This window comes from Rhodnius prolixus, unplaced genomic scaffold (assembly GCF_049639745.1).
Source record: "Rhodnius prolixus isolate KJV_2025 unplaced genomic scaffold, Rpr scaffold_6, whole genome shotgun sequence".
Classification (NCBI taxonomy): domain Eukaryota; kingdom Metazoa; phylum Arthropoda; class Insecta; order Hemiptera; family Reduviidae; genus Rhodnius; species Rhodnius prolixus.
In genome coordinates, this window is record NW_027411634.1 from 1609973 (window position 1) to 1628841 (window position 18869).

An 18869-nucleotide genomic window follows, 5' to 3' on the forward strand; every position below is an offset into this window, starting at 1 on the left:
ATACTTTACTATAAATTTCTCATATTAACCATTAAATAAAATCCAAGACCTAGACCGGGGGAATCGAATCCACTAACCAACAATACATCTAAGCTTTGCGGGTCTAGTCTATAACTCGCCTAACATACTTTACTATAAATTTCTCATATTAACCATTAAATAAAATCCAAGGCCTAGACTTGGAATCGAACCCACTAAACCAAGTGCATTTAATAGAATCTTACTGGAAAACTCTTTTAAATAACTAGATGCACATTTATACAAATTGGTGGACCAAATATAAAGAGATTCGTTGGAGCTGGTTTTTTGAGTTAAGATTTGGTAAACTGGTGTTTGCGGCCTGATTCTAATTCTCTGATTAAGATCTAATTTGCAGCATCCGCTAAGTGGGAGCTGAGTAAAATTAAAATAAATAAATAAATTACAATTCTCAGTGTGATTTTTTTTCCCTCACGAAACCTTTAAGTCTAGGAAAGATAAAAAAAAAACACAATTTACCTGCAGATAGCTGCTAAACGTAACCAGAGAACTGGGAGGTCAAATGTCGTATAGAGAAGCGAGCAAGAACCAAGGTAAAACAAAGAAATGTGCTCCAGTTGCGGAGTGTCTGGACGTACGCACTCAAGTAACAAAACTGGAACGATCACCGCTATTAAACAGGTGAATGTAAAATTTTACTGGAGGTGTTCTTTGGAAAAGTGAAGTACGAGTTAGGTCGCTCCCACCCGCTCCGCCAAAGAGTTCAGTGGGAGATTCAAGAGTGTGCCTGGAATGGAGATGGATGGAGAGAGATCTACCAGACAGAATAACACGCTCCAGAAGAGAGTGGCTCTGCTGTGTCCTAGGGGTCTTGTCTCGCTGCAGAGAGAGAGAGAGGGGTGGTGGGAGATGATAATACCTGTAGCAGAGCTTTGGGATCTTCGTAAATCTGAAGGAATAATCTTTATGATATATCAATATAATTGAACAAAAACAGAAAAACCATATAAAATTTATATAAAAAAATTAGTGACTTTTTTGGTGCTGAAGTTTGTTCTGCAGAAATCTTCTATTTTGGGTTTATACTTGGGTACATTTCAAAGCCAAGCAAGCGCTACTGACTTCATCTGTTTAACCGATTCCGTTTGTTTGTCCTTAATATTATTTGAATTATGAAATTTTTCATCTTTGAAGATGCGTGTCACCAAAAAATGAGCTCGCGTGTCATAGGTTCGCCATCACTGCCCTATATTATAAAGAAAATTTGGGAATTTTATCTTTTTTAGAAAAAGAGATAAAAATTTGTCAAAGTTGGGTGTTTTTTAACGTTACACTTTTTTTGGACGATCAACAACTTACACAACTGTCCTACCGGATATAACCTTTTTCAGCCCAAGGTATCTGTGGCTTCAAAAACTTCAAAACTTAGTGTAGAAAAAAAAGAAAAGCTTTTTCAAACTGTGGACGACCCTTAGATTTTCTCTGCCTAGGAGCTTCTTACAGCTCACTGTCCGGTGATGGACAGTGTTGTCTGTAACGAGAGAACACTGTCCGGAGGCCGGCAGTGCACTGGAAAAAGCTCCGGGCGCTAATGACCTCAGCTGTTGATGCGCAAAAAAAAAAAAAAAAAAAAAACTGTGGACGTATCAAACGGAGGAAGCTGAAACCCCCTCGTAGTAACGGAAGTATCACTAGAGGGAAGCTTACCCCCCCCCCACTACTTTCAATGAAGTTTAATAGTAATTAAGAGTACTTCATTACTGCACCCAATCCAAAACATCGTATTCAAGTTATGCTGTCCCCGCAGCAGCCACTAATCTGTAGTAAACCAATTCTTTTTTTTTCTGCCTCAGGGGACCTCCAAAGAAATATGCTTTGGTCCAGATAATATCTTTCAACTTTATCCCATATAGCACCAATGTGCTAGGGTGTTCACTGATAGGTTTCACATTTTCATCCATCATTAGAGATGGGGGAGGGAAGTAGATACATCAATTTGGTGCAAAAAAATCACGTAGTGTGAAACGGAAATGAAAATGAAAGCGGAACACTCAACATAAAACTGGATTCATCTATTTAGGGATGAAATTTTGAAACAGATCAGGGATCAAAACAAGGATATTTGCTGTAAAAACTCTCAAAATAAGTGAGAGGAGGGGAATTTTTTTTATTAAAAGAACTGAGTTTTTTTTTTTACTCGTCTCTACAATTTCCGGTGTTACTTAATTTAAAATATATATATAAACTATCTAAAATTAGAGGAGGGCAAGGTTTCGAGTTCAACCAGGAATGTTCCCTTCCTTACAAGTCTCTACTTCCTGCGCGGGAGGAACGTAACGAGAGCAAATGATCCAGAAGCAAGATAGCGGTGCTAGACGAGCTTCCGGAAGCGAATTTTTTATGGTTTAACGACGCGAAATAATTTTTTAACTAAATAAATTCTTTCCACAAAGACAAACTCAAAAATTATACAGGGTGTTCATTTTAAGACGGCTCAAATGCATTTCATGCTTAATCGGTTTGATCTGAGCAAAAAATGGTAGAGGAAAAATTTGTTGCCAGTCACGTCTAGTTTCAGAATATGTGACTTGATTTTAGATTCCTGCCCGCATACGCGGCTGACGCACGTCCAAAAGTGAGGGTTTGCAGTTGACCCATATACACCGTTTTATATGTGGTGAGGAGGTGCCTCCTCAGACACCGAGAGCAGTTGATAACCTCCTGGCTAACCTGGCTTGCGAGCCAGAGGAGGCACCTTTGAAAGCACAGTACTTGCTTCAAAAATTGAATTAAGTGCATTATTTGATAAATTAAGGAATAAGTTTGATCCTTTACATGAAAGATATCGATCACTTAAATATGTGGCAGGAGGTTTCCAATTTTTTTGGTAATTAAACGCAACTCTCCCAAAATTACCAAATAATTATTAAACCTTCTTGTTTGTAACAGATGTAAAATTAATTTTTAGCCATTTTGTGTATACTTGGGAACATCTAGAGCGCTTAACATTTGATTTTTCTTAGAAAAATCACTCGGAAAACGACTTATTTCCCGATATTAAGAAAAATACTAGCTTTACTGCCTTGGCAATATTTTTAGTAGAAAGGGGATGAAAAAATACGAAAAAATGACCTATCGCGTGCTCTTCTTTCTCTTTGATAACAAGCTAAAAAATTGAAATAAATATCAGATTTTGAAAAGGCCTAGCACCTTTAATTTTAAAGATATCAAATTGCGGTTTCCGGTTTCATTCATAACTTTTTATACTCTTTAAAACTGTGTATATGAAAATGGGGGTCAACTGCGAACTCTCACTTTTGGACGCGCGTCAGCCGCGTATGCACGCAGGAATCTAAAATCAATTCACATATTCTGAAACTAGAGGTGACGGGCAACAAATTTTTCCTCTACCATTTTTCGCTCAGATCAACCGTTTAAGCATGAAATGCATTTGAGCCGTCTTAAAATGAACACCCTGTATATTGGGCGAGCAATAATCAAAATTAGATCAAACTGAAGAGTAATCCCAAGAATTGGGTAACCAAACTGGTTTAGTCAGCTAACCACTTTAGCCAGCTAACTTTTTAGAAAAGAGTGGGGGGGCAGAATTACACATCAACGTGCGCCTCAAAATTCGCTTATTACCAGACAGGGTGAGTAAAACAGTTATATAGCGAGACCCCCCCCTTTTAACGCAAGCAAAAAACTAAACTGGTTTTAAAAAAAATGAAGCAATTGGTTATTACCACCCTAGAGTTGGTAATAACCATTCAGTTTGACTTTCATTTATAAGACTACACTCAAGGTTCTAAGCTCCATTTCTCCAAACTTCGTATGTATTTAAATTCTTACATATTGTTGTGAACCTGTGTTTTGCGAAACTGTTTTCGTAAAAAATTAACCGGAAATCACACAAAGGAAGTAAGCCTAACTCCTTTACGTGGATCATACTACTACCACGCAGCACATTTTCGTCTTATATCCGCAATAAAGAAAGGACGAGTTTTTCAAGAATCTTCACCCAAAATATTCAAAGGATAAAAGGAGAACACGAATCAGGGGAATAAGTTGAAAAAACTAGACGCTAAAGCAGTAAAAGAAAGCGGAAAGCCAAAAAATTAAAAGTTTAGAAGTAAGCTTAAGTTGTGCACGAAATAAATTTTAAGTGTCCGTTGCATAATGCAAAAGTGCTAAGTAGTACAACACACGTACTTTTTTTGTTTTTATTGCTAAATGCAAAATATAGACAATAGACCTTCTTTCTTTTCTACGTAGTTGCTACTCTCTGCATAAATGCAGAAAACTGCAATAAATATTTCGTCACTTAAAATTTCTATTTTAAAGTAAGCAATTAACTTCTACGAGGGTCGTTTGAAAAGTCCGTGCAAAGTCAGAGAGATAGCACCACTGGCGCGTATCGAGGTTATGTTTAGTTAGTAGCATCTCTTGGAAGAACACACACCAAGTTTCAGCCAGATCGGTCTATTTCTTTGTGTTTGGCATTCGTTTGAATCGAGGAAGTCGAGTGATTTTCAAAAAAATGGACGAAAAAGAATTTCGTGTGTTGATTAAACACTACTTTATGGAAGGCAAAAGGCCTCAGGAGACTAAAGAGAAGCTTGATAAACATTATGGTGACTCTGCACCATCGATTAGAACAGTTTATAAGTGGTTTCAAAATTTTCGGAGTGGCCATATGGGCACAAGTGACGGCTGAACGTTCTGGACGCCCTGTTGAGGTTACTACTCCAGAAATCATTGATAAAATCCATGATATGGTGATGGATGACAGAAGAGTGAAGGTGCGTGAGATTGCTAGTGCTGTGGGCATCTCGAATGAACGGGTACATAATATTTTGCATCAACATTTGGACATGACAAAGCTATCCGCAAGATGGGTGCCGCGATTGCTCACGCTTGACCAAAAACGAAATCGTGTGAAGTGTTGCAAGGGCGACGGTTTGCAGCTGTTCCAGAAGAATCCGCAGGACTTTAAGCGTCGTTTCGTCACTGTGGATGAAACATGGATACATCACTACACTCCTGAGATCAAAGAACAATCTAAACAATGGGTTACCAAGGGGGAATCTGCGCCAAAAAAGGCGAAGACCGTTCCTTTGGCTGGAAAGATTATGGCGACTGTCTTTTGGGATTCGCAAGGAATAATCCTCATCGACTATCTGGAAAAGGGTAAAACTATTACAGGTGCATATTATTCATCGTTATTGGACCGTTTGAAAACCGAGCTGCAAGAAAAACGCCCACGATTGGCCCACAAAAAAGTCCTTTTCCATCACGACAACGCACCAGCTCACACCTCAGCAGTTGTGGTCGCAAAATTAATGGAAATAGGGGATCCAACTCGTTTCACATCCCCCCTATTCTCCAGACTTGGCTCCCTTGGACTACTATTTGTTCCCCAATATGAAGAAATGGCTGGCGGGAAAAAGATTTTATTCAAACGAGGAGGTGATTGTAGAAACGAATGACTATTTTTCAGACTTGGACAAATCCTATTATTCGGAAGGGTTCAACAAACTAGAGCAGCGTTGGACGAAGTGTATAAGCCTAAAAGGAGACTATGTTGAAAAATAAAAAAGGTTTACCCCAAAAAATTAAGTAGTTTTTATTTTTGCACGGACTTTTCAAACGACCCTCGTAGAGGTTCAGACCTCAGTCTCAGAGCATGATTTCATTTTGCACAGAATTCAAAGCTCTTGCGTCCCTAGTTAACTAAAGCAATGCATACGTGAAGCGGTGCAAGATTTTGAAAGAGCACAGAATGCTGCTGGTAATCTCAAGCCAGAGAGAGATTGCAGAAAAGTCGCTTGCAGTGACTATTATGACGTTGCAAAACTTTTGGTTGTTTTGTTGTTCGACGTGTATACCACGTCATTGTCGTGATTTTAATTCCGCACACTGTGTTTTTTTTTTTTAAAACTAAATTCCACCTCTTAACTGGTTAAATAAAATCGTAGACGCTGTTTGCGAGGATATATATATAAACAAAAAAAAAACTGAAAAATCGATTCAGTAATATGGTATTTCCGGTTGTCCTGATTTTAACCGGAAACCAATTGTGCGACTTCTGGTGGCACCTAAGTAAACTACCTGCGATTGTTTGGTGGATATTCAAACACACACACACAGCCAGATCAATTTGTACAATTTTTTTTTGGTACATGGGGAACTCAAAACAGATATTTCCGCTTATAACCGGAACTGCACGATTCCAGTACTTCCTTTCTTCCGAGTACTGAGAGAGAGGAATAATAATACAAGTTATTTCCAGTCAGACTAAATCAGGCTAAAAATACTATATTATTAAAATAAACGAAGATTATGCCTCTAATGTGCAACCAGCAGGGTGCGCACGGACGAACATACGTACGTACAGAAATGTATAATAAATTGCATAATCGAAAGGGGACCAGAAGAATTGCTGCTGAACATTGTGGAACACTAGAGTGACTACTTTCACACATGTGACCAAAAAACAACAAACTTTACCACACGCACAAAAAGTGACGTCATAGTTCAGATGTTAGTGTTTTAGTAAATGTCCCCCACCACCACCTCTACTATGTGTGTCGTCGTCGTGACAAACACCGTTTAACAAAATGTACGTACGTTTGTCTACATGTCCTATCTTGCCTGCCGGCTGTTCTATGTAGTGTAGGTTGTTTGTAGTTTTGTATGTCCGAATGGTGTTGTGCTTTTGGCACACTTTATTTACCAATACCAAATATTACAACGAGGCTATTTCTTAATATCTAGCTATTATTATTCAATCTTCTATTTCTCTCTGTTCTATGTCAATAATTAGTTTGTATGTAAATTACTCGGTATAATTATTAAGTAATCGTCTAAGAGCAAGAAACCCTAAAGTAATCAAGACCCTGGCCCTTTAAGGTACGCCAAAAAAAATCTCAAATCAAGCCTAGGTCCCAAAAATTTCAGACTTGGACTTATATAATTCAACCTCCACCCTGTGTGCAAACCAAAGATCCCCAACCTAATCTCCTGGAAACCCCAAACAATCTATCCACAGGATGAATGGGTTTAAACCAGCATTTTAGACAGGCCGGCACAATCTAAAGATGGAAGCTGTAAAGGAGGAGTACGTACCCGGGAAGATAGGACAGACAATACGAGTCAAGAGTCCAGAGATTATTTTATTATTTTATAAAATAATGATAATAAATATATAAATATACAACTATTACCTAAAAATTCGATCAATAGATAATTCTGTGAGGCAGACAGAATGGAGTAGATCTCTTTCAAAGTGATAAGAATTAAAATTTGACTCAAAATATTAGCGAGTTTAATTTGTAATCAAGAACTTTACGAATAATGGTGAACAGGAAGTCGTGAGAGTGTCCAATCCAGATTTTTTCTTTTTGTAACGATCATGGTCTCTTAAAAAAAAAAATAATAAAAAAATCACATTATGTAAGGGAAATAGAAGATCTTTTCCACTCACTTCCGGTACAGTCTGGGCCACAGCTGTGTTCTCCCACCACTAGTAGTATTTAGAAGACCAAAGGCAGCTCCTAGCAGCCAGTATATAGTCTTAGAACTGATATCCTGATACCCCTTCCACTCGCCGCACCGTTCTATCAAAAAGGAAAAGTGAACGTAATGGACCCAAAAAATTTATAACAATTTTTTTGAAAATATTTTTTGGCCCAATATCGCGGTAACTTTTCCTTTTTTCCCCCCTTTTTCCGTTAATTTGCAAATTTTTTTGGTATTTTTCACACTACGTGACAAGAAATTATTGTAGATAAGAAATCGTGCACATATGTATTTACGTGTCAATATCGATAAAATCATCGAAATTTAAATATACATACGAGTCTATATGTCTACCTTCGCGCCTCTATTAAACATAACCTTACAGCTGAGTGTTACCAACTTAACCTTACAAATTATCGTATTCAGAATAAAATGCGGGTTGAGGTTAGAAAAATTTACACGAATACGTAATTATATGGGGTTATCCACAGTAATAACAATAATAATAAAATAAATACCCTATAATAACTCTTTAATTATGTGCAATTGAAGAATTAACTAACATACAATTAACTCTTTTTTTAATTGACCAGCTGATGACACTGTCCTAGATGTAGTTCACTTTAAAATTACTTTAAGTATAAATATAGGTTATGTAAAAACATATTAAAAAATTAGACGAGCTACATAACCTATACATTTTCAATTTAACCAATAATTGCGTTAGTTTATTTATTTATTTTTTAAAACAACAATATTTACGCAATTAACTATTGTTACAATATCGATTTGTAAATTACCGTAATTAACTTTGCGATGTTCATCTCCCCAATTAAAGAATTGTTGCTTCATTTTTAAACATTAATTGATTATATTTTTTGGCGCAACGTAACAGGAAATCAAAGATGCTGAAGTATGTATCTTTTTTTTTTAGATCTCCTTTCATTTTAAAAGAAATTAATTTCAATCTATTTGAAAGAGGAAATTCCTGATTATACGGCGATTGCAACTGCTGTATTGCATTTACACAAATGTACAATCTCTTACTATGGCTAGAAAGGAAATTGATCTTTCTATAATCAGGGAATTATCGGCTTTAAGGTCTGTTTCGTCGCATCCGCCCGAAATTAGAGAATGGTCTGTCTGAGAGAACTCAACTTAATTTGAATAACATTATGCCGCACAGCACCGCAGACACCAAGAAGCTTACTGTGCCTTCCCCTTTTGAGTCTAGTAGATGAAACCTCCCCTTCTAAAAAGGTTCGAGGTCTTTCCCTACCCAGTTCCTTCTGCGCTACAATCTCCTTTGGTCTCAAAAGTTCCAAAGATATCGTAGCGCATTTGAACAACACACGAAGCTTAGATTTAATATTTTTCAAGTCCCACCAGTGGACCGGACTGTAACTTTTATTTTGGTTATTGAGGTTATTTTGGTTCTTTGATGGTTACACCAACATCTTTAATGTTATATGAGGGGGAGAACCTAGACAGCGGTAATAGTCCCAATTGCTCTCGTTACTCGTTAGTGAGAGGGATGAATCTGGTGGCCATTGGCGTTTGGAACGCCTTAGGCTAGAAACATAGTGGAGCGGCGATGATAGCGAAGAGCAAAGCGGCGAAAACAAACACAAGTTAACTTATGGGACCGCGCATAGTGGAGAGCAAAGCGAAGATAGAGCAACGCTATCTATAGAGAGTGTTCGTTTTCGCCGCTTTGCTCTTCGCTATCATCGCCGCTCCACTAAGTTTCCAGCCTTAGGAGGGTTATCTGGAATGGTGCGAGTTAAGACGTGGCAAACCAAGGGATCAGGCTGGGATTGTGGGAGAATTTTGTGGAAGTTGCATTGTAGCAGGAGTAAGGGAGGTATCGTCAGCACTTAGAAGCTTAATTCTCTACAACGGATGCACAATTCTTTTTCTCTCTATCAAGCGCACAGTGTATATTTATCCACAGATCATATTTAATAACAGTCAAGGAGCAGTTGTTTTCATGACAAATGACTTGGCGAAATTGAAAACTATCGATTAGTCAATCGATTGAATAATTGATTTCAAGGTGAGGATGAGATCAATCAAATGATTGGAGAGACAAGGACAAATAATTTAACTAGCATTTAACGGCGATTACTTTTAACGGAAAGTGGCGATTAAAAATCACCTTGTGATGGATTATTGTCTATTTTTAAAATTACATTAAAATAAGTGATAAAGTTGTAAAACACGATAGGTGTTCGACCTAGCAGGTGTCCTCCGGTACAAGAAAAGACGACACCACCTAAGTTAATTACAAGTTTTTTTTTTTTTTTTACCTTGTAAGGACACTCACACGACCGTCTCTGTTTACAGCAAACACGATGTAATTTACATGAAACATGGAATTTTTATGAACTGTTCAATTGTACTTAGTGGTATTGAAGGGTTGCGACACAATACCGTCAGGCAAGAAGAGAATGTGCCGGGGTGTAGATATCCTAGATACAGATATCGATAATTTTCTTCGATCTAGATTTCAACAATACGTTTAATACTTCTTGACAATACGCAATAGGATTTCCAATTTGGAAATTATAAGGGAATTTAAAATCTACTATTACATGTAGCTATTAAGGCAGTACAATAAACACTAATGGTACTTCAACGGTAAGTACTGTTCATTATTTTTGGTGACTGAATCATAGTTTCAATAGGATGAAAAATTAACTGCCAGTTTCAGTCATTATAAACTTTATTATGCCGAGCTTTCCGACCTAGGGACTATAGGTCATCTTCAGGGCTGATTGACAATATACTGTTTTACATCATTACAGGGTTGGTGTGTCTTCCGTCTTGTCTGTTCATGGACTGAATGTGATCGGTCTGTGAACAGTCCGATATTGTATATTCCGATATTGAACAGTATATTGTAAATTAGCCCTGAAGATGACCTAGTCCCTAGGTCGAAAGCTCCAGCATAATAAAGTTTATAATGACTGAAACTGGCATTAATTTTTCATCCTATATTCAACGGTAAGGTTAACTATACTCTCGTACACCCACCACGTGGTGCTAAAAACTTGTTTTCAGCTTCAAGGACCTGTATTTCGGAAAGTAGACATAACTGCAATAGCTTCTTCAATAGAAATACAAAAAGAGTGCATTCCGGAAGCTGTAGTACTTGGGAAACTTTTGCAAAGCTTTGAATACTCAAGAGTAGTTTTATCCTTAGAAAGTAATAGACGGCCGCTAAAAAGTAAAAAGTATGAGCCTCATAGCCGGCGTGAGGATTCTGACTATCTGGAACATCCAATGAAACTTGTCAGTATAAGAATCAATTGGGATCACTAACGGCCTCTGGAGGTTTAACCCGTGGAGACTTTAATAGTAGGGGAGAAAATGATTCTTAATCCCAGTCAGATTGGACAGCATTCGCTGATTTGCCATTTCACAAGACCTTCTGGCACTCTGGCGATCAGAGAAGACATTAATTACTGGTGAAAAACTCAGGACCTTGTAAGAGAAAAGCTGTTATTTCTCCTAGAATAGGGATGGCGAACCTTTATGAAACGTGGGTCAAATTTTGTTCATTCTTTTTCCTTTTAGTACTAGCTCTTGGGTCACTAATGCCCATTCGGCACAAGAGTTAAATTTAAAAATTTTAAACTGAATATTTTCAAAACTAAACATCTTTAAAATTCAGTTGGCTTAACTGGGTAAAACGGGACGAAACAAGTGGCTATGGAAGTCTCTCTTTTAACAAACATAAAACTGAACAAAAGTGTGTTTTATCTGAAGGAAAATCTAAATATGGTTATTTGTGCTTTGGGTTGTCGATTTTTTTAACAAACAAAATATGAGTAAAATTATACATTTTATTTGATATTTTGTAAACACTTTTTGCTTTATTTCAAATACTACAAAAGCATTTGTCGTCATTTGCGTTTTAGAACTGTAATGATCACAAACTAAAGGTTATAGATAGCATTTAAATTGCTTTTGTGTCAATGCGTGATTGGAAAAAAAATAGATAGAATATAAATTATCCACACAATTAGAAAATCTAAATCAACCCGCGTAAACAAACAAATGGTTGCCTAGCAATTGTGGGTCAGTGAAAAAGCTTGAGAAAAACTTGAAAAAGGTCATAGGTTCGCCATCCCTGTCCTAGAACTATCTTTTAAAGGAAATGGGGGCAAAGAGTGTCCTTGTTTTTTTTTTTTCCGGCAATGCAAAACTCCGGTGAGAGATCTCTGTGTGGCACGTTGAATCCTGAGAGAATTTCATATTGTAAAAAAAGGAGTAGAGGTTAAAACCCGGATCTTGAAATGAGGAGGATAAGGTATATCTGCTTAAAAAGAGGATGGGCACAGGAAGAGCTGCAGGACCGACCGCTAGAAAGTAAGAAGTATGAGTGAGGCTTCTGACTATCTGGAACTTCTGATGAAACTTATCAGTAATATCTCAACCAAGTGGTCCATCAGGATGTAGCCCAGTAAAGAACGCTAATTCTTGAACAAGCTGCCTGGATAAAGAGAGGCTATGCGTTATTGGATGAGAGAATGCTTTGGAGATGTACGTATACTGTCAAGAGATTTTAAGGGAGAGGTCGTTATCGTATTAACGTGAACAATTATGACGTGAAATTTCTAAAAAACTGATCACATCCGCCAACCTGGCCCATTGAAAATGGAGCGAACAGTGCCCCCCGGCCGGACAATGTGACCAAGATATATTTCTATCTTATTACGTCACCATCATTAAGCTGATACTCCCAGTTAACGTTACAATAAGGTGAAAGTGACATAAAAGGATTTTCAGATATCTCCCAGAGAAAGGGGAAGGGCGGCTGAAATTAACAATATGACGGTGCGAGGTAGTGCCAATTAGGTAAATTAGACGGGAGACATGTCATTGTTAAAACAACTACATAAACGGGTAGTTAGGCTATTTAAAGGTAAAACAAAGAGACGGCCTTAATTCGGTGGCAAAAATAACAACGGCCTATGTAGCAATCGGTCTGCACTAACAGCAAACAAACAAATCAAAGGCATTATCAACAATGTAGATTGCATCAAGAGAAAAAATAAAAAATTTGTAGCGAATACACACACGACTTTTATTGAGGTTAAAAGAACACTTAATGACGTAAACTACAGTGAGGGAAACTCATAGAGCTAGCCACTAATGTGCGATCTAAGTACTAGGTACGCTTTAACAAACTGTATAAGACGCATTGACTTTTTTTTTTTTTTTAAACTAGATACATTAACTGCATACGAATTTAATTCAAATTTATTTTGTAACACTTTTAAAATGCACTTTAAGGAGAGAAGTGTAGGCAGGCTCCCCTACAAAATTGCAGTGTAGGGCCTCACAACGCAATATTTACGAAGAGGAATTTAAGCCATACTCAAAAAGTGCCGTTTAAATGATATAAATAAGAGACCCGCAAAGCTAATATGCATTGTGGTACTGGATTCGATTCCCGGTCTTGGTCTTGGATTTTATTTAATGGTTAAATGAGAAATAGTAAAGTACGTTTGCTAGTCGCCTCCGTCCACGACACCTAGTAAATGGTAGTTGGACGTTAAGCCCCGCCTGAAAAAATAGGCGATTACTTTAAATGATATAAATACGGATTGTCTAATCCCAATCCCGAGTAGGAATAATATTAAATTATGTAGTAAAAAGCAAAAAGCTCCGAGCGCCAATAACCTCAGTTATTGACGCGCTTAAAATTTAAAATTCAGAAGAAAAAAATAGGCCTATTATTTCAGTTTTTTTTTTTAAATCTTTTATTGTAATTTACCACTGCAACAGTTGTTGCAACAAGCAAGTATGGTATAAGAAAAAATAAATAGAAGAAAATCATGAGTGGAGAAGGCACCCAGTGGTGCACTCCAGTAACGTGCTTTGCTCTCACGATAAGAGTAGATCACGAGAGGCCATCTTCTCTTCAATCTCCTTAGAGGATTACCTGGCGTAATGTGGAGGAAGATAGGTGTTCTAGGAAAGAGTTAGGATGAGCTGCTGTAGAGGAATGAAATTTGAAGAAATGAGTATTAGCAAGATCTGTAATGAAAGGAATTTTGAGGTCATTATGGATAGTGAGGTTAGATACATAGAACGGAGCGTTAAGAAGTTTTCGAAGTATTTTTGACTGTAATGTCTGGAGGCGTAGTGAGTTGTGTAAGGTTTAGTCGATCCCCTTACTTCGATGCCGAGACCAAATAGGTCGCAGTAACAGTAGAGATATAAGAGTCTTCTGTTATGTAGGTTAAGTTTCCAACGTTTGTCAAGTAGTCTGGCGAGAAGTTTTATAGCGTTGGTTAGTATTTCAGTTGAATTTTTTTTTTTCTCAGGTAATGTCGCTGAAGTGTGGATTTTAGGGAAACAGTGTATTTTATTTTGGGGAAACAAGCATATGGTACAATTAGATACCCTCAAAAGTGTAAATCGTAAGTTTCAAGAGTGTGGACCGCAAAAAAAAAAAAAAAAATTTTTTTTAATAAATATGAAGTTAGGTTGGTAATAATAACAGAGAGAGGAAGCTATTTCCGCATAACTCCCACTCTCTAATACGCGCGCGCGCCTCTCACCATGGTAACACAGACTCGATTCCTCAGGCTCTTAAAGAGAAAACAGTAGAAAGATGCCCCCCCGACCGTAGTGTGTTAGTGTAGTAAAAGGCGCTTTCTATTTTAGTCGGGGACCGGCCTCTAGCAAGGTTGTCCCCTGTCTGTGTATAAGTCAGTTAACTGTGTATCCTCGCTTCTATACACACACACTACCATATTATACTGTTATGTCACTATAATACAGTAACAACAATATGTCTGTGGTTTTAAGTGGGCGCTTACATATGGCAAGACCAAAAAAAAAAAATAAACAATCACCTGGTAATAATAGCAAATAATAAGACAAAATAACATAACTAAAATCATTTCGACCTTCCACAATAAAATAATCGTATACCTTCTTTAAATATATCGATTATCTCCGGTTATTCATCAATTTATTTATTTAAGCAAAGTTTCTATCAACATACCTTAAGTATTTCAACAGCAAAAATACATTAGACTTCCTTCCAGCACCTATAAAAAAAAAAAAAAAAAAAAAAAAAAATTACAATCATTTAATACTTGCAATAATTTTCAATGTTGTAAAATGTTTCTTCAAATTAAGAATTTGAAAACGGTACACAATACTTAAAGATACTTTACGAGGGAAAAGCTGAACTTCATTCCATTTCGGAACTGACCTAAACAAAATTCGTCTAAGAAAAAATGTAACTAATAAAAATTACAAAACTACTTAGGTAAGCGATCAAAGAGTTTTAGAGAAAAACACGTATGGGAACCCTTTTCAAGAAAATCTTAAGAATTGTAAGAAAAAAAAACAACCGCTATTTCCGGTGGAGGAATCTTCTTCTAACTCAAGATTTGTGCAATCCATTTAATTTGCATTAAAAGTACAGAAATGTTAAGATCGTACCACTCTACAAAAAGAAATGGCAGATTAGAAGGGATAAAACCCTTTTACCTACCAGAGACTTCCGGTAATAAATTTTTCTTAAAAAAATAAAAAAATATTAATAAAACATGCATATAATCCACTGATACCATGTTTAAAGGAAATCATTAGAGCCATTTCCGTTGAGCGATTTTCCACCAGAACTTCCTGTAGGATACCCGGAGGATGCGTAAACGAAATTTAGTGGAGTTTCCATTTTTTACAAAAAAAAAAAACTAAAAAGAAAAACCTACTTACAGGTCTTGAAAACTGATACTTCCGGAATAAATTTAAAATAGAAAATTTGACGCGATACAGTACTTCCTCTAATAATTAGTAATTAAAAATTACAAAAATATTCTGAACTGTTAAATTGCACTCAAATATAATCACAAAAATAAAGAGAAAGAGAAAACAAAGAGAATTCATTAATTTCTTCTAATGTTGCAAGAAACTCATATTATGATAATTTCAGAAAAACATATATCAGGAGAAAACTCCAATTTCGAAAATTGTACGTGAAAAGTAAGAACAAAAAAACAGACAGAAAAACCTAACAGTATTAAACTTATGAGAGGTTATTTAAGGTTACAACCATTTCAGTTCTCTTGAAAAATCGATTGACCAGAAAAGGAAAACAAAATACAATTAATAATCGATAAGAGTTAAATTGAAGATCCTTATAACCGTCTGAGAGGTTACATTTATGAATAATTGGACCAATTAATGATTTAAAATTAAACCAGACCATAACTTTGGTTAGAAAACTTCTGTACTTCACGAAATAAATTACCTAATACCTGGATATTATTTTATAAATATAAATAATAATAATAATGGATTATAATAAAAATGTCGAACACTTACTCAATAGTATGCGCAGCGGTGGTCAACGGTAACCAGCGTAAAACTAAAATGAAACGAACATACGATGTCTGTAATACACGATACACCTCCTTCCCCTAAAGAACGAACTATCTTACCTGCCCTTCTCTTACATTTATATAACTCCCACTCCTTAATAAGACAACATCAATCGCAATTACCTGTTAGAAAATTAAAACTAAAACAAAACAAAAAAATTACCTTCCAACACTCAACTCATCAATGAGATACTCCTCGTGAGACTTTACAGGTAAATGGCTGCCAAGAATCCGGAAGATGGTATGTAATCTGTGACACAAGAGATACAAAACAACAAACCCAATTAAAGAAAAAACCAGTTAATTCAACCATACCTAGAGGTTTCCATCGTAGAGGAGCGGAGGAGGGAAATCACGCGAATTCAATTTATTTACTAAGATAAGAAATCCGTTCCACATTGTAATTCTTGCTTCCGTTTCTTGACTCTTTTAAAAAAAACGTACTAGACTTCCGTTAAGAAAAATGCTTGGTGTTAACACTAACATATCTTTCCGTTTATTACTTTAAAAATACGAATTTAAAATTTAAAATGTTCACTATTTCTTACCCTCTGTTGGGACTTTTTTTGGTTCATCCCTCTAAAAATCCAAATGAAAGCACACAACACGCAACAGCATTCAGTTCTTAGTTTTCTATGTTAGTGCTAGTTCGGTTCTAGACCAGTCCTAATGTAAGTCTCTCCAGGAAACGCGCGTACGTTTAGTGAATTAATATATTCGGCACGTTTAGTTATTTCATTCTAAGTATATAATTTGTGAAACTTGTAAAATTGTAGTTTCATTGTAAAATCTTGATAATTTTTTTTTTTTTTAAACTTACTTTTCGCAACGTAACATATTATATTCACACAAATTAACAACTCATCCCAGGAAATAGATCGGAGAATACATTTTGCAAATAGAAGCTATTATGGACTGGCAAAAGCATTAATTAAAATTATCCTGATGCAGCTTATAAAACGCTGGTTAATCCAGTCTAAACTAGGTAACTCTACTGAGAAGTATTTTCAAGAGACACTTGGAAAATCCGACATAACATGGAACTCTACAAGTTATTTAAAGAAGTACCAGTGGAAGAGAAGATAAAAAAAAATGAATAGATTAATTTGGGCTGAATGTTTAAAGAGGATACAGGACATTGTTACCTCTAAGATCTTGTAGTACACGCCTGTTGGAACCCATTGTTGTTGTAAAGGGAGGTCTAGAAGCAGGTGGACAGACCAGATGCTGGAATATCTGATTGCGACAGTGAAGGCTGGAGGAGATTCTTGATGAAGAACAAGGCTCGGTAGCTCCGGCTATTTTTCAAAGAAACTGCACTTGGTCAAAGGTTGATGGAGCCATAAAAGAAAAAAAAAACAACTACTTAGTCTTCTGGTACAAGAAAGAATGTCTTGCTTTTGAGGGGAAACTGTTTTCACAGAAAATTAGCCGTTTTATGTTCCCCTTAGAATAAAAAAAAGGTGATTTTTAAAAAACGGTCAGTATGCGAGGGTACAAATGATTTCGAAAAACGAAAAATAACTCCAAATTTCTATTATGTTTGGGTTTTGAATTTAAATTTGCGTTTGACGAACTTGCTATTATTCTAAATGAAGATTTCTAGCTTTGACTACCTCTTCAAACGTATCATTTCAATGTAATGTACGTAAGTCACTCAACATATAATTTTAATTCACAAACATGTTTAAAACTTTAAAAGTGGATCTTTCAAACATTATTATAAATATTTTTTCCATTCTAGCGACACCTGTGTGACTATTTCCATTGAAAATAAAATGAATTAAAAAAAAGAATAGTTTTCATTCACATACTTGCTCTAAAATCCAGCCTTGAAGCAAAAGTTTAAAACGTTATTTTGTGAAGGTTATATAATTAATTCTGTTTATTAGTAGAAAAATTATTAGAACTTTCCCCAAATCTTTAATGGCAGAGAAAGTAGAAACAATTTTCACCTTTTGTTCTAATGTTTGGAAAGAAACATTGAATTAAAATTGCACTAGAGCAGAATGTTTTGGGCAATTGAATACTATGAACATTTCCATTAAAAATAATGTTTGATCTAAGGTTTGTATGAAGTACCGTATGTACTATCAGATAATTCATATTGTTTAAAAAAAAAGATAAACTTGATATACTTATGATAAATGTCTCACCATTCTTTAAATAATGGTTAAATTCAACCGTCCGTCTTTCAGCCATCTTGCAAAATTACCAATTAAAGAATTTACATAAAAATGGGTAAATTGAAAACCATTCTCATAACTGATTAGAAAACAACTATGAAAGGCATTCTTGTAATACAATCGTCTAACCTAAAATGTTTTCAGAAAGAAATTAACCTTTTTTTTAAAAAAAAACCTCATAATTTGCTTCACAAAAATGATATGCTACCACCAAATGACCGCCAACTAAGCACTTCAACATTCAATATGGCTGCAACTGAGTAACTGCTACGTAACTTTTTTTGCAAAGGGTTACAAAATCACTTAATCTTTATCGATGAATATTCTTATTAAAGAAATAAAAAAAAAAATCAAACAAATTTTACAAATACAATAGCCATACAACTAATTATATCTTTACTAATAAAATTATTTTAAATAATAAATGGGTAGGAGACTGAGTCTTCACTAAAATTTAAAGTCTAGATAACCACTGATAAGTTTAACCTTCTTTGGAAAAAAAAATGCTTTATTTATTTTTATTTATTAGATTTACCATCTGGAGTATAAACAGACTGAATATCAATAAAGACTTATAACCAACATTAATACCTATTTTTATTTATTTTCTGCCAAATGTCATAAAAATTTTAGTGATAAGATTTGTTACAACCTTAAATCCAATTTAAGATTGCAAATTAGCCTAAACGTACCGGCTGCAGAAATCGCAGGATATTCATATTTCCTCATTTCGCAAAGGGAAAAAAACCTCCCAAACTCATTTCAAATGGGA

At 35.7% G+C, this 18869-nt stretch overlaps 1 protein-coding gene across 6 annotated transcripts in view; it reads right to left on the reverse strand.

Annotated features, from left to right (window-relative positions):
- Nucleotides 1-18543, reverse strand: part of LOC141460742 (uncharacterized) — a 50684-nt gene extending 32141 nt beyond the window's left edge. The window contains exons 1-5 of one of the 6 annotated variants that reach the window (XM_074141025.1): nucleotides 18306-18543; nucleotides 18068-18226; nucleotides 17057-17225; nucleotides 16075-16161; nucleotides 14525-14570 (exon numbers count right to left, since the gene is read on the reverse strand). The gene's annotated coding sequence lies outside the window, so the exon portion shown is untranslated. Of the gene's footprint in view, nucleotides 1-7465; nucleotides 7597-14524; nucleotides 14571-15246; nucleotides 15484-15855; nucleotides 15962-16074; nucleotides 16162-17056; nucleotides 17226-18067 lie in introns of those variants that run through there. The other 5 variants (XM_074141026.1, XM_074141028.1, XM_074141027.1 and 2 more) reach the window with 5 other exon arrangements.
- Between the last annotated feature and the right edge of the window lie 326 nt (nucleotides 18544-18869).